This window comes from Juglans regia, chromosome 3, assembly GCF_001411555.2.
Source record: "Juglans regia cultivar Chandler chromosome 3, Walnut 2.0, whole genome shotgun sequence".
NCBI classification, from domain to species: domain Eukaryota; kingdom Viridiplantae; phylum Streptophyta; class Magnoliopsida; order Fagales; family Juglandaceae; genus Juglans; species Juglans regia.
This window is the reverse complement of record NC_049903.1, coordinates 16,381,590-16,397,669: the sequence shown is the minus strand read 5'-3', so window position 1 is coordinate 16,397,669 and position 16,080 is coordinate 16,381,590.

Here is a 16,080-nt window from a genome sequence, read left to right as displayed (position 1 = left end):
AATAACTTCATTTCATAAAGGCATAACACCTTGAGATAGGTTACAATAGTGTTGATCAATGAAAATTACATTATGAATGATAAAAGGTATACTATTCCACCAAATAAACTATCTTTAATGGACCAGGCATGTCTTGCAAGTTTATGGTCAGCCTCATTTGTGAATCTGCTACAATGCTGAATACTATATTGAGGGAAAGTTTGCATCAAACCTTTTACCTCTGTTACCGTAAATCGTATAGCTGCATTAGACTCAGATGATCTGTTAATCTCTTCTTCTAGGAACAAACAATCACTTTCAATAATCAGCTTAGGAATACCCAAATGCATGCACAATTGAAGGCCTCTTAATAATGCCACAGCTTCAACTTGTTCTGGTTCCAGGAAAATAGATTCCACTCTACTAGATGCCACAAGAACTTCACCCATATGGTTCCTCAAAACCGCACCCATACCAGCTTTGTTTAAATAAAAAAAAAGAGCTCCATCAATATTTAGCTTAAGAGAGTCTTCTGTAGGGGGTGACCATCTGTACACCAGGTTTTTAGAACTATGAAGCCCCAACTGATGTCTAACCACAACACTATGCAATTTGTTTGTAGAAGCAAAGCCAATAACTTGTTGAGGTGGTAAAGCAATCTGTTCATGAACCATCTTGTTCCTTTTGAACCAAAAAGCCCAAACCATCAAGAAGAAATCAGCCAGTTCCTCAGAAGTGCCTTTGAATAAAATATCCATTGCAGCAGTGAGAAAAGAGCTAATTTGGCCTCCATTTTGGAAAACTAGAAACCTACTCCTTAAAAATTCATAGATGGAAGGGCATAATATCAACACATGCCTCAAATCCTCAAGTGGATGTTGACAAAAACTGCATTTCCCCTCAATGTCCAATTTTCTCTTAATCAGATTGGCCTTGGTTGGTAAACTGTCTTTACACGCCCTCCAAGCAAAAACCTTAACCTTATGGAGGACTTATAACTTCCATAGAGCAGTCCATAATTTTTTCATCAAAGCCCCATTAGAGAATTCCCCATGTGCTGATTCCAAGAAAGTTTAAAGAATCTATAAGCACTTTTGACAGAAAAAGATCTTGACTTCTCATGTTCCCACATCCAATGATCTACAGCTCTAGTATGACTTGGATGCACTCTGAGAATAGCATCCACAATATTTGGATTGAAAAGAGCTCTAACTTTAGCAATGTCCCACCATTTAGTACTTGGATCAATAAGAGATAAAACTTGATTGTCCAATTGACAAAGTTGCTCAATACTCTGCAATTTAAGTAAAGATTAGGTGGGTTAATATTTTATATAAAAAATCTGATTTTTAAAATTCTCTATAATTCTTAGGTTATTTTATTATCTAGAGTTTTTAAATTTAAACCAGCAAATTCAAATTAAATAATTAGAATTTTTACTACATGAAACTTTCTCACTTTTAAAGTAGGCTAAAATATATGAGATATCCTAAAAAAGGGAAAATTCTGGAAATTGTTGACAGTTGCTATATTTCCTACCCATTAGAAGCTGACAAAGTTAACGTGATTCTTCATTGCACAGGTACATTCCGATGGAGGAGATTCCTGAAAACTACGACGGCTTCAAAAAGGAGAACGATTTTGAGTTCTCTGGCAAAGACGGCGGCATGGCTTCAGAACTCATAATGAAGGCTGGATCAACTGAAACCATTGAGTTACCCGCATTGGAGGGTACCAAATATGGTTCTTTTACTCTTGATGTTAACATGGATTGATGTTACTTGGAGCTTTGATAAAATAAATGCTAATTAAAAATGGTGGCAGGTTGGAAGCACATTGGTTTGGGATTTGAGTGTTTTGGGCTGGGAAGTGAATTAGAAGGAGGAATTCATTCCGATCGATGAGGGTTCATACACTATCATTGTGTAGAAGGCCTAGAAGATGAGCTCTCAGGAAGGACCTATTCACAACAGTTTCAGAACCAATGAACCTGGGAAAGTTGTCCTCATGATCGAGAACACTTCGAGCAAGAAGAAGAGGGTTCTGCATCGGTACAAGGTCAACAAAAGCTACTAATTTGTCTTGGATTCATGTGTAGGGCTGAGGACAGATGAAAAAATAGTGGGAGAGAAATTTATTATTTTGATTCGTTACATTTTAAGTTATTTGAGTTGGGGGGGATATAGTCAAATTGAAAGTTTCATTCTTTCGCATAAGTAAAATATCAATAATGTATGTAATTTTGATTTGTTGCTCCATTTGGATCATTTGCCGTGGGGTTTTCTTGTGCAGACTCGTGAGAGTGAAAGATTGTATTTTTCTATGTTTTGAAGAAATTAATTGAGATGATGTTTTTCTTTTCTTGTCTATTTTCTTTTCCTTAATTTTGTCATGGTTTTCTCAAATTTGTACTTCAAAATATTATTTTCCATCCTAATCGTTTTATCCCTTAACCACTCACACCCGACCACCCCTAGGGCCATCCACCAAGGCGTCCCCCCCCCAAAAAAAAAAAAATACCCCAATCAGCCCCCCGTGGGCAAGTGGGTCTGGACGGCTGGGAGTGAATTGGCCCCCAGGGCTGTCCACCCCGATGCCCAGGGCGAGAGAGCGCTTCCATAGAGAGAGAGAGAGATGGGCTTGGGGGCAATGATAACTAGATGGGACAGCGGGAAGAGGGTTTTAAAACAAAACCCTACACCAAAATGATGTCATTTTAGTAAAAGGATTTGTTTTGGGCTGAGTGGTTGTGATGCCCTCAATCCCTATAATTCCAACATTGATAATTAAAATTAACATAATAGAAGTAAGTTGATCAATCAAGTAGTTGAACGATCTAAAGAAAAGTCATTATTGATGGTCCAAGATCATATATATTGATAGATATAACTGTTATTTATTTGCTAAATAGATAGATTGACAGAAAAAATCGTAACTATAGTTTACAATAAAATACTAGGAAAAGCCACATGTGGCGAAGATTTTTGTTGCCTTCGGAAAAATGAGAAGTCACACCCCTATTGACATAGGAATTATTATTAAAGTGAACGGTATGATCCATGAATATTGGTATGTATATTCTAGAAAAATAAATAAAAATCTCTTATTCTTAGTTAACTATTTTTGATTCATTAGCTCTTATTTTTTTTTAAAGGAGTCAGTTAATAAAAAAAAAAAATTAAGATAAGATATGTAAAACTAAAATAAATTTTTTTTTTCTTAATTATTCTAAATCTTTTCCAAATAGTTCAAACAACAAAATATTTCAAATCATGAAGCTAGAATTGGTCAAATGAGATGACCAAGTTACCCTTGCTTGGGATTTAATGGAGACTAAAATGTCGGAACATGCAACGCAAAGTTACATACTCCTTCGCCCCCCCTGGGGTTCATTACAGACAGCATGTAATATGCATATAATAGTATGCAATAATCGTAGGAGAAAATTTGTTTAATTATGGACTGTTACTAGAATAAACTAAAATCCAAAATTACTTTTCATAACATTAACATCTATTGGCTATCCTTAAAAAAACACAACCTTAAACCAAAAGAAGTATTTTACTAAGTGAGGATTTGAATCTAAATTTCTAACTTTGACCTTGGAATTTCTAAATTTCTAACCAAAAAAGCATACATAACCTTGAAATTTATAACTTGAACACTCTAAGTGAGGATTTGAACCTAAATTATGCTTGAATGCTTAACCCCGAAACTTCTCATGATTAACACTCTAAAACATGACCTCACAAACATGTTCAGTTGCTAATCTCACTTCAAAATATTCAAATTTGAATAGGACCATAATTAGAACAATCTTTATAAAAAATCATCACAACCATGACTCATTCTTTGTTTCCCCTTGTTCATTACTGTAACACTCGGACCCAAATTGGTATAGTTGGACTTTAGATATTTTTAGTTTTTATTTACTTTTTTATTGGAGCTTGATATTTTAAGTTTTTATTTTAGGGACTTGAGTAGTGATTTTTTTTTAATTTTATTTTTCTGCACACGTTTATTTATTTGTTTATTTTTTTTCTGCATGTATCATTTTTTTTTTTTGTTTTATTTCTCTTTCGGTCTTTATGTCTTATTTTCCCGTAAGTTTGTTTTTCTCGTGCACGTTGTGCATGCTCACACACAACTCATCTTCATCCGCTCACACGTCTCCTCCTCTAGGGTTTTTCTTTTCTTGTTCCTCCACTTATATATATTTATATATATACGTATTCGAAGAAAGCTTCCGCCGTTGCCCTCCTACGCGAAACCTTAGCCCAACATTGTTTTTTTTTCCTCCTCTTTGCAAACAGCGCTCACCCTCTAGCTCATTCACCACCCTGCCGCGCCCAACCTTTGTTTCACGCACACAGCCATGCTTACCACCAGATAATAGCCACTGCCCGAGCCCCATGAGAAACCGCACAACCACCACCGAAGGGTAGTCTCACTGCCAAACTCTTCCACAACACAATCCAGTCGCTGCCACCAACGTCTTTTCCGTAGCAGCAACCCACGAATCAGACTCAATGCTACCGTCGCGTCCCGCCCTAAGCCATCGTTCAAGCCATTGAAGAAACCTCTTTTTTTTGTCTCCGAAAATAGAGCATTTTTTTTTCCTTTTCTGTTTGCTACTATTCAACGCAAACCAGCCGAGCGCCGGCGCCAGCAGCAGTAGTGTACGCCAAGGAATAAGTCTCCACAGTCGGAAGTCGGAAGTCGTCCAGTTGTCACCTAGCACCACCTTTCACTGCCGACGCTGCATGATACGTAAACCCCCTCTCCCTATCTCTCAGTTTACTCCCTCTCTCCCTCACGGTTGCTCTCTCTCTGTCATTACTTAGCTCTGCTTATCACGCTGCCGAAACCACTCAGCCAACCTCAAACCGCTGGCTAAATACTCTTCGTTAGCACTGTTCAGCCGTGCGTTCTTCATCAGCACGCCACCCAACTGCCAGCATATCCACCGAAGCCACTCAGCTCCGATCGGAACCCTGGTGTAGCCTCCTTCCTCGGTGAGCCTTGTCACTACCTCTTTCTTTTCACACTTGAAAACTATTTCCGGTTTTAGTGAGCGTCCGTTGCATGCCTTTGTGGTTCCAGTGATTTGTTGCCCTGCATTTTGAGGTATTTTGCTCTTTACGTAAGGTTAGGAAGCTTAGATCTAGGATATTACGATTTTACCCCTTGAGTTACAAGCCAAGGCTTTAGGTGGTCTGAGTTTATATTTTTCGGTTCGGTTGGGTTGGGTTGACTTTTACGAAGGGTTTTATGATGGCAGATAAGTCATTTATTATGTTAGTAAAAAATTTTTCTTAAATGCTTTAAATTGTTATTTCTTTCAAAGGAATAATCGGTAATGTTGTATTTTTACAATGACTTAGTTTATTATATGATCACTGTGTAATTTAAAATATTTTGGTGTAATTATATTAGGTAGTATTAGATTTTATAATTACACGTCAATAGTAAATAAGTTAGACTTTTAAATGTTTTTAGCCGAAGTTATTAAATGGACATTGCCAATTTTAGGAAGGGATGTTATATTTTGGGCTTTTGAGGGTTTTATGTTTTGAGGAATTAAAATATGTTATTTTATAAGCCTAGGCTTAAATACAGAAATACGTGATTGATTGGAAATTTACGGAAATTACTTGATTATTTGATAGGTAACGATTGTTAATTATCGACATTTTGAGAAAATTTCTGAAAAGCTAAGAAGTCCAGGTAAGCGGGGTTCCTATGCTAGACTTTGCATTAAATAAAATGATCTGAGGTCCTTTTTTAAAAAAAATGTGCATGTTTTGCTATGAAAAGAATTCTAAAAACAACCTCAGATATTTGTTCTACATTACTCATGAGATTTTGTTTAAGAAGAAAGTATTTTCTGTCATGACTGGTGTAGACATGAGCTTATTTTTGACATTCTGTTTCTAAACTTTGAAAATGAGAGTGAATATGAAATTTGTGCATAAATTATGTTGTGATATGGTTTTGTTCTGTTCCGAAGATTTTTGTTCAGTACTCTGTTTGGATAAGACGTGATTTCTAAAAACCTTTGGCATGACTCTCTGATTCTGAAGTTGATTCTGTTTTCGTTTTGTTCAGTTATGGCCCTGCCACGGGTGATAATAGTGGCATACAGCCCAACCACGGGTTACAATAGTGGATACGGCCCAACCACGGGTTATAATAGTGGATACGGCCCAACCACGAGTAATAATAGTGGATACGGCCCAACCACGGGTAATAATAGTGGATACGGCCCTGCCACGGGTTATAGTAGTGGTCTCTGTTTTGAGTGCACACCTTGGTGACAGAGTGTTTCATGTTCTGCTTGGCTATCCGCAGATGCACAACCCTACCACAGGGATTATACATGGCCTCTGTTCTGATATGATGTTCTGATGATGATGATCATCATTTATACTATGCCAAAGAATATTTTGAATGAAATTATTTCTAAATCTTCGTTCTGATATTTTGATAACATGTTCTGCTTCCGCACTCTGAAATGGAAATGTTTTGTTCTGCATTCTGATTTATGTAAATGCTCATGTTTATACACTTGTATATGTTCTCTGCTTACTGAGTTGTTGATAACTCACCCCTTATCTCCATATATTTTTCAGATAATTTTGATGGTTTAGTTGGAGAACAAGAGTAGGAAGTTTTAGCAAGGTGTGATGATCGAAGTGGAATAAGTACTTGAGGGTACAAGTGCTTATTTGAGAGTCATTGTTAGTAGATTGATTTTATTTTTCGGTTATTTTTTTTATCTGATGAGTTAAGGATAATTTCAAGTTTTGGAGAGTTTTTAATTTATGTTATTGAGGTTTTCTTTATTGTCCCCATGGAGGAACTTAGATATTTGGTTTAATTAACTGGATTAATGTTTTATGGAATTTTCTGGACTTTATAGTTGTATTATTTAAGTTGATTTTAGGTATTAAGAGTTAACTCTCCGGACCTCCGGGAACGAGGCGTTACAGTTACAACCTAGCACTACATGGCAAGCAAAGCTTTTGGTATAATCATGACCAAAATTAATCCAACAAGTGTTAAAATCAAGCATTTACATCTAGCTAAAATATACTTGGAAAGGGAAACCATTTAATACAAAAAAAATCTAGCCTTTGCCGAAACATGAGTACTATTGCAAAACTTTGCAAACTATCTTCTATTCTTATGATCCTCTAATACAAATTTATAATCAAGCAATATACTCTTGTTACAAGCTTAAATAGGAGTTGTTAACATCATTCAAGACATAAAAGTCTACTTTAGTAAAACTTAAACTCAAGAACATCATTCCAAGATCCATGTGTAGTATGCTTTGTTTGTAATGTTCATTAGGTTCTAAAATCTTCAAGGTGATCCAAGATTCTAACATGTTTTCAAACTACATTTCTTGAAAGTTCTAAGACACTAATCTTCATACTAATCCAAAAATACACATGTGACAAAGTCATATACATAAGCCAAAGTTCAACCGAGATAGGCATAAATGAATATGCTATTTAATAGCTTCCAACACCCAAAATCTCTCATATTTGAACAATACCCTCAATTCACAAGCCCAAAACCGAGACTACTTTCACCATACAAATCACAAAAATCATCATTAGAACTAAGATTTTGAGTCAACAATACTTGTAACAAAGTGGCTAACTGAGATGCTTTTGTTACCCTTTTTGTTTCATGTAACTTCTAATATGGAAACCTTAGGTAAGGATCATAAATCTTAATACCAAAAGCAAATTCTAAGCTTATGAAAACTGAATTTACCAAGCAAGTCCTACGGCTACATGGCACTTCAAATGCCCAAATCACCAAAAGACTCATGCTAACTGAATTGAGACTATACCAACTTCACCAAAATCAACTATATCACTTAAAGAAAATCCTTCCAACACACATGCTAACATGTTCCTAACTTGAGTATAAAAAATATAAGAGAAAGATGAGGAAAGAGGGCTTACCAAAATTAGCACTAAGAGAAAAAGCTTGCTCCCCTTCTATCCTTTCTCTCACACTTGGTTTCTCTTTTGTGCGAAGTTTGTTGTGCTTATCTTATGTAAGTGAGGATGACCAAGGGTGGATGTGGGAATAAAAGAAACTTGAGATGAGAGGGACGGGGTTTTGGTACAAGGCAGGGCATGGGCTGAAATGCTTGTTGTTTGTGAAGTTAGACAAGTGATTAGATGCAAAGGATTCAAGCAAACCGAGAGGCATGAGAGAGGGGCGGGTTGCTTGAGTGAAAAGGGATTTTGTTGGCTTGAAAAGCTATCAACTTGGGGCAGGGTATGGGCTGTGCAGGCATGCCAAGCATGGTTGGTTTCGGTTGCTTGTGAGGAGTGCAATGGTGTGTGAAAAGGCATGCATCATATGGAGTGTGTTGGGCGGTTTTGGAGGGTCAATTTTGCTAGGCACAGTTAGTATATGCAAGCGGTAGGTAAACGTAGGAATAAAAAAAAAAGTAAAAACGACAAAAACAAACCATACCCTCTCTCTCTCTCTCTCTCTCTCTCTCTCTCTCTCTCTCTCTCTATCTTTCCCCGTAAAATTTTCTTTCTTATTCAGTTTCTTCTTTCTCATCTCTCTTTCAGTTTCTTTTTTCCTTGCCTTTTTTTTTATATATATTTTTTCTTTCTCGTCTCTCTTTCTATGTTTTTCATCCAAGAATTTTGAATAGATTTATCTGTTGGATAATTTTTTTTTCCCTTCTTCATACATTAGAAGAACCAGAAGAACAAGGCCTTGGCCAATACCCCCAACACCTTCAACCAAATGGGGAACGCATAAACTTCTCACCAAACAAAAGCACTCAACAGAGATATTTTTGACCAAACCAGAGGCTATGCAAAACCCAGAAACAACCAGACCCAGATGCAGGCACAACAGAAATGAAAATAGTAGAACAATCATTATCTTCTGGCTACAACTTCAGCTCCATCGGGAATTAGCTGAGAACCCAGATGACAATTCAACCTTCATTCCACCAAGTCTAGACTCTGAGGCCATCACAGATACCTTGAAATCTTTATTCCCGACAAGTTCTGCAACTTCCTCTATCATTTCCAGAGCTACCCACCTGAAATAATTTCAAGAGCCTCCAACCCCACCCAAGATCTTGGCCTATCCCTCCACTCTTTCTAGGACCATTCAGCTCCAAACGGCTAGACCCTTTTTGCAAGGTCGGCTTCAGTATTACCATAGAGAGAGAGAGGGAATCTCTTGCAGCGTGATTTGGGATGGAAGAGAGGGAAGGGTCTTGCCGTCATGCAGTGAGGGTCTGAGTTGAGAGAAGGAAGGTCTTGTAGGTGATTTGGGATGGAGGAGAGGGAAGGGTCTTGTTTTTATGCAGCGTTTTGTTTTTTTGCCAACTCAGCAGCCGTTTACACGGCGCTTGAGACAAGTGACTGTATTAAGCATTTTTCTTTGGAGGATTGAATTCAAAATTGATGGAGGGCTGTGTAGACTTGGTGCAAGGCTACAGAGGGGCAAGGTATGGTGCTTGGAAAAAAGGTGTAAGACTTTGTAAGAAAGCATGGTTTTACCTTGTTTTATACTCAGCCTTCTTCACATGTGTACTAAGCTTGACATGTGTAAGTGAAACCTAAATAGATTAAACAAATGGAGGGTATACACAAATGGATGGCATATTTACCTTAAATAAAGATTTTATCCTCAAAATTGAAGGGTATGCACAAAACAAATAGATTAAACAATTATGTAATATACTCACCATGAGCCAACATCCTTCATTCCCCGTAGTACATCTCGTTGTTCTCGGAGTCATAATATGTATTGACGACTAATTCAGGGTCAATCTCGGGTCCAACTTCGTCATCTTCACTAGTAGACAGTCCATCCTCAAGGTGACGATATCGATGAGTGGAAGAAATCAACACCTTTGAAGTCTCAAAATTGGGATAGTGGCACGTGCTTTTGCAATACAGCTTGACTCCGCTTCCCCATGAGGTCTTAATGCCAATAGTCGAGTCTCATCCTTCCAAGTAGAACTCCAAATTTTGTGTACATTGGTTAGTCTTTACCAATTCATCACTGCTTCCACCTTACTGAGGTCAAAAGTTACTCCTTCACTGGATATCACATGTCCCAATAATTTCACTTATCTAAGCCAAAACTCACATTTACTAAGTTTGGTGTACAATTCTTGCTCTTAAGTCTGGCTAGACCAACCAAACTATCTAATATCATCTTATCTCATATAATCATTATAACTTTTTCAAACTCTCACACAAAATATAATAAACAATTCAACTTTTTCAAATCTCAAAATAAAAATTATATTAAAAAATTATATTATAACAATATTTTATTTAACTTTCAACTTTTATCTTATCCCATCTCATCTCATTTGTATAACCAAATGAGGCCTAAGGTGTCTTAATCTTATATCCATCTCCCTAATTGGCGGTAATCCAGGCAAATCTTCTGCAAAAACTTCAAGAAAGTCCTCTACCATAGGTATTCCCTGAACCTCTCCATTCCAGCTAGACTCCTCAACTACCAACGCTAGATATGTCGATGCACTCTCAACAATGCATCTCCTAACTTATAAAGTTGAAATTATTGGTGTGGTGGCTATAATTGACTCTCCCGCATAACCTACTTTATTAACCTTGGGCGGCTCCAACACGACTTTCCTTTTTCAATAGTCTATCTTAGCATAGTGTCTGAACAACTAGTCCATCCCCAAAATCAAATCAATTCCCATTAGACAAAATACCATCAAATCAACCTTCAATATTTTTCCTTTTACTTCTATAGGGTACTCTTTAACTACTCAAGTACAAGCAACATTACTCTCATCGGGAATCGTTACACTACTACTTTTGGAGAAACATTTTGGTTTGCAAACTACGTATTGTGCAAACGTTGTAGACACAAAAGATTGTGGCGCACCCCAATCAAACAGTGCACAAGCTGTAAACCTCAACAACTTGACATTATCTCACATTGACAATACTGGAATACTACAATTAACCATAGTTAAACTAATCTTAACTAAGCTCAAAGCTCAAAGATATAGACATCTAGAGAAATACCAGTGATAACTCCAACTTCTTATGTCTCTAGAGCGTAGGTTTCCACATCTTCTAGAGTGACTGCATACACTCGAGCTGGTACTTGGGGTCTTGGGTTTTTTTTTTTACTATCAATGCTGGGGCAGTTCCACTTCCATGAGCATTATTGGAGAAGTCTCTAATCATTTGGCCTGGTTGACCATACTTGAAAAAGACCCTTATAGCGAGTATGCATTTGCCCCATGTTTTCTACCACACTTCCCATATATGAGTAGTATAGTTGGCATTTGTCCCCCAATCACGATGTCCTTTTCCTTTATTAGCTCCAGTTATCATCCTTTTATTTTCTGTGCTTCCACCCGCAATCAAATGAGGCTCGAATCTTCCAAGCTTCATAAATCTGGCAATGTATTGCTTGACCGACATGTTCCCTTGTATTAATGATGTGAATTCCTGCACCTCCTATTGTTTAAAATTATTATAAAGTGTCAAATAACTTGAATGAATAACAATGTTAGAACAATTGAAATACATTTTAAAAAAGTAAAGGTCAACAACATAAGAGATCATTCGCCAACTCCCTCCAACTCCAAGTGACATCATAAAACCTAAAAAAAAAAGGCAAAAAAATGAGGATATGAATAATATGATGTCTCAAAGAGAAAAGAACGTCAATTACGAAAAGAAAATAACATGAGTACAAACAATAAATAATTAATTAACAAACTAAAGGTGTATCAAAGTCAGACTACTAATGTTGCAGCCAATGTTGATTGAAATGGAGTCTCTTTTCCTGAAGTTTTCCGTACAACATTGAAACCCCAATCTAGTTTGGCATTTCAATTGTGAAACCACAAAATAGATTAGGTTAGAGGTTTCAAATTGAACCCCTAACCTAAACCCTAATTTAGGTTAGGGGTTTGGATTGGGTCCCTAGATTATTTAGGATCTTGAATTCGACACTCTAAAATAGTCTAGGGATTCAGTCCGAACTCCTAACTAATTTAGGCTTTGGATTGAAACTCTAAAACTTTTTTCAAAAATAAAACACAAAACATCTAACCAAATCACACAATCCAACTCCACAGTATCCAAAACCCAACCCCATCATCCATTGAAAATATAAAACAATTTGTATTTTAGAATCTCAAACTTAGGGCGGGCCACGAGATACTTACAAGGTGAGACTAATAGGAAATGAACTTTGCAACAATGATGACGTGAGCTACAAATATGCCGTGACTGAGTGAGAGAGTTAAGAGAGAGTTTGAGAGAGTCTAAGGGATTGTTTTGAAATAATTTGCATCTCATCAAATCTCATCTCCTTCCCAAACATCACTCAAACACAAACACTTTCAAACTAATCATTATAACTTTTTCAAACTAATCATTACACATTTTCCAAACTTCAAAATAAAAAATAATTCAACTTTTTCAAGTCTCAAAATAAAAATAATATTATAACAATATTATAACTTTATAATATTTTTTATTCAACTATTTCTTTCTCATTTTTCAAAATATAGTAAATACTTAATTCAAACTATCTCAATATTATTTACAAACCATCTTAATAGTATTTACAAAATTCTTATCTCATCTCACTCTCTAAGTATTCCCTGAGAGAGGCACGAGGAAGAGACACAGAGATGCAGGGCAGGGGATGATTAAACCTAAAATGAAATGACGCCATATAAACTCTCCAAAACGATGTTGTTTCATTATTAAACTTATTTCTTTTTAGAAAAATGCTTGTTGTAACTGGCTGGTGTAAACACTGCAGAACTGGCACACCTTTTGATAAAAAATAATGACAACCCAGGCATCGAGAACCTAGCTTGACATCCACCAACTCTTACTATGCTTCACTTGCGATCTAGACACCCTCTCCTCATAACCATTTTCGCTCTCTCTCACCATTCAAAAGAAAAGTAGATAGGTGTGGGTGGGAATTTCACAGCCTGGAGACCCAAACACTCGGTTGGTATTACAAATCTCTTTAGCTCTTCTCCAACACAAATGGCGAGATAGCCTTTCAGGACTCCATTAATGGCGAAGACTTCCCAAGTAGAGCTATTATTTGACAAAGAAAGTGTTCTTTTGCGAAACTTTATGCTCTTGTTGCTGCTCGTTGCTTTTGACTTGTTGGGAAGCTTTCTCCACTTCTTGAGGATCTTTCGAAGACTAACAATCTCTCTGATTTTGTTAGGCTTAGCTAAAAAAGAGTTTTTTTGTTTTTCCTAGATTTTTTCCTTAGACAAAGCTGAAGAAAGAAGATAAGACTGGGAATTTCACTGTCCCAACCACCTGCCACAAACCACTCTTTCTTCTGAATTTCAATCTCAGCCACTTCCCCCACACCCATTTATCTAATTCTTTACTTTTTTTTTTCTACACCTTGGATGAAATTAAAATGGAGAATGACAGATTTACTTCCATCATCAAGAAGGTGAAATCCAAGTAGGGAAAGTAGGTGGGTCATTGTTCGAAGAAGAGGTTTAGGACCAAGTTCACATAGGAGCAAAATGACAAGATGTTGGGGTTGGCTGAGAGTTTGGGGTGGAGGATTCAAAAGCATGATGAGGCCATGGTGCATCAATTTTGTAACAAGACCGAGGTCAAGCCAATGATTCAAAGCACACACTTGACAAGAAGCCCAACAAGAAGAAAAAAAAATCTCTTTTGGACGACATCGAGAGATTCACCATGAGAACTAGCTCGTGATGAGAGCACGCATTGAAAAAAGAATTCCTTTCTTTCTTAAGACATTATTTTCATGATTTAAATCTTGATCCAAGGTGAAAGGAATGTTTTTTTTTTCTTTTTTTCTTAGACAGTTTTGTGAATAATTTTGAAGCTCAACTTCCGTGGCCTCTAAAGTCTTCCAGTACTAATCCTACAATTCAACTATTTGTAAAATTCTCATGAATTAAATCCAAGGATAGATATGTCCAATCTTATTCAATTGTTTGTCTAAAGTGAAATAGCTCCCCCTGTCATGAAGACGACGACTGAAATCAAAACTTTGTTTTTTTGTTTTTTTTAGTATCAGTTGATGTGGCATAACCGATTACCTGGCGGTTCCTTACTGCCGGTTGTATGTAGAAGAACTGTTCTTTTTAATATTATATATATATCAGCCAAAGCTAATAAGCTGATTGCTTTAATAAAAACTGTCTTGGCCATGACAATCTATTTATTTCATTTCTCGAAAAATATACTGACTTTTTTTTTTATAAATACGGAAAGATTTTATTAATATAAAAATGAGAAATGCTACTATATATATATATATATGAAGCTTTACACCACACACTACCAATTGATCAACATGTAATTTGTCATTTTTATTATTCTAATATATTTAAACATACACATATTTAAGCATTAGGATAGAAGAGCAACAATGACAAATCATATATTGATTAAATGAATGTGTGTGATATAAAACTTCTATATAAAATTTCTCATATATATATATATCGATTTGAAGGTTGCATAATGCACTGATCATTAATCTCCATAATGAGGACTTTTTCAACTAGTCCTTGCGTGTTCCGCAATTGTTTCGCAGTATATAGAAGGAAATTCAGAAAGCAGAAATTCGTACGTAAACATCTCTATCATATAAGAAAATAACAAGTTCGTAGGGTCCACTGTATATATATTTCGTGTTAATTAATGGCATTAGGCGTACGTAGAAGTATTCAATTAATAGATCACTTATTTGCTTGGTGGTATAGGTTCCGATGGGCCGAGTTGCCTGCTCTCGATCAGGATTCTACAGGCTTCCTCTGATGTTTGTAACTTTGTTTGGTATAAACAGAAAATAAAATCTACCTGATGTTTTATTTACGTGCCGACCGTAGATTTCTGCGGTTTTGATTTTTATGAATTCCTTGTATTTATCTTTAGTTCCTAACTAAATGCATTCTCGTACGAACTACTTTTATATTCGGGTTATGCTTGTTTTTATAGAGTAATACTATATACCACACTCTCATATATCCTATTTTTATCTTATTAAGTAAGATATGATATATTTATTACCGTAATAAATGTGTCACATCTTATTTTGTGATATGAAAATAAGATGGTAGTCTAGTATATAAAATTTTCCTTCTCATATATATATATATATATATCTATATATAAATAATTTATAAAAATTCTATGAGATGACTTTCTCCTATTTATTTTTTTAAGCATTCTAGAAGCGATAAAACTCATCATGATTTCAGTAACAATAAAGACAATCATTTTCATAAGAAAAACTTTACTCGTCATCTATTTTTTTTATGATCATCCTCTAATTATCTTATGAAGTGATATTAAATTATAGATTCATAAATAAAATATAATAAATAGTCTCCAATCATTTAATGCCAGTACATTATGGGATGATGAGAAAATAGATGATAAATATAATATAGTATTACTCTTTTTCATAATCATGATTTAAAGTAAAGGTATTTTTGCAAGGTGATAATATTTTTATAATTATTTTATAAAAATGTTATATATTTAAAAAATGATTATAAAATGCCTGTTGTGTATTTATCATTTTCCTAACTTTTAATAAGATTGATGAAGTGAAAGATCCATGCACGCGAAATTACGCTTCAAACGTACATGATCAAAGTCCTAATGAGCAAAGGCAGATCAGGTTGTTGATCTCTTTGAATGATCATCGTAAAAAATAATAGATAATTCAGCAAAAAAAAATGATTTATTAATTAATTACTATTTTAAACTTATTTTCACTACTCGTACCGGGTTAGTTTGACACTACAAGAAATTTGACTTTTAGGGACAAAATTTGTTAGGGACAAAATTTATTTCGTCCCTAAAAGTCATTTTTAGAGACGAAATTTACCTTTCGTCTCCAAAAATGCCTGAGCTACTAAATTCATTCGAATGGAAAAATATCCATTCGAACAAGATATTTTGTGACGAACAAAATAGTCTCAAAAAAAGAAAACCGTTCGAATGGAACAAAATAGATTCGAACATAGAATTAATGTCCGTTCGAACAGTATATAATTTG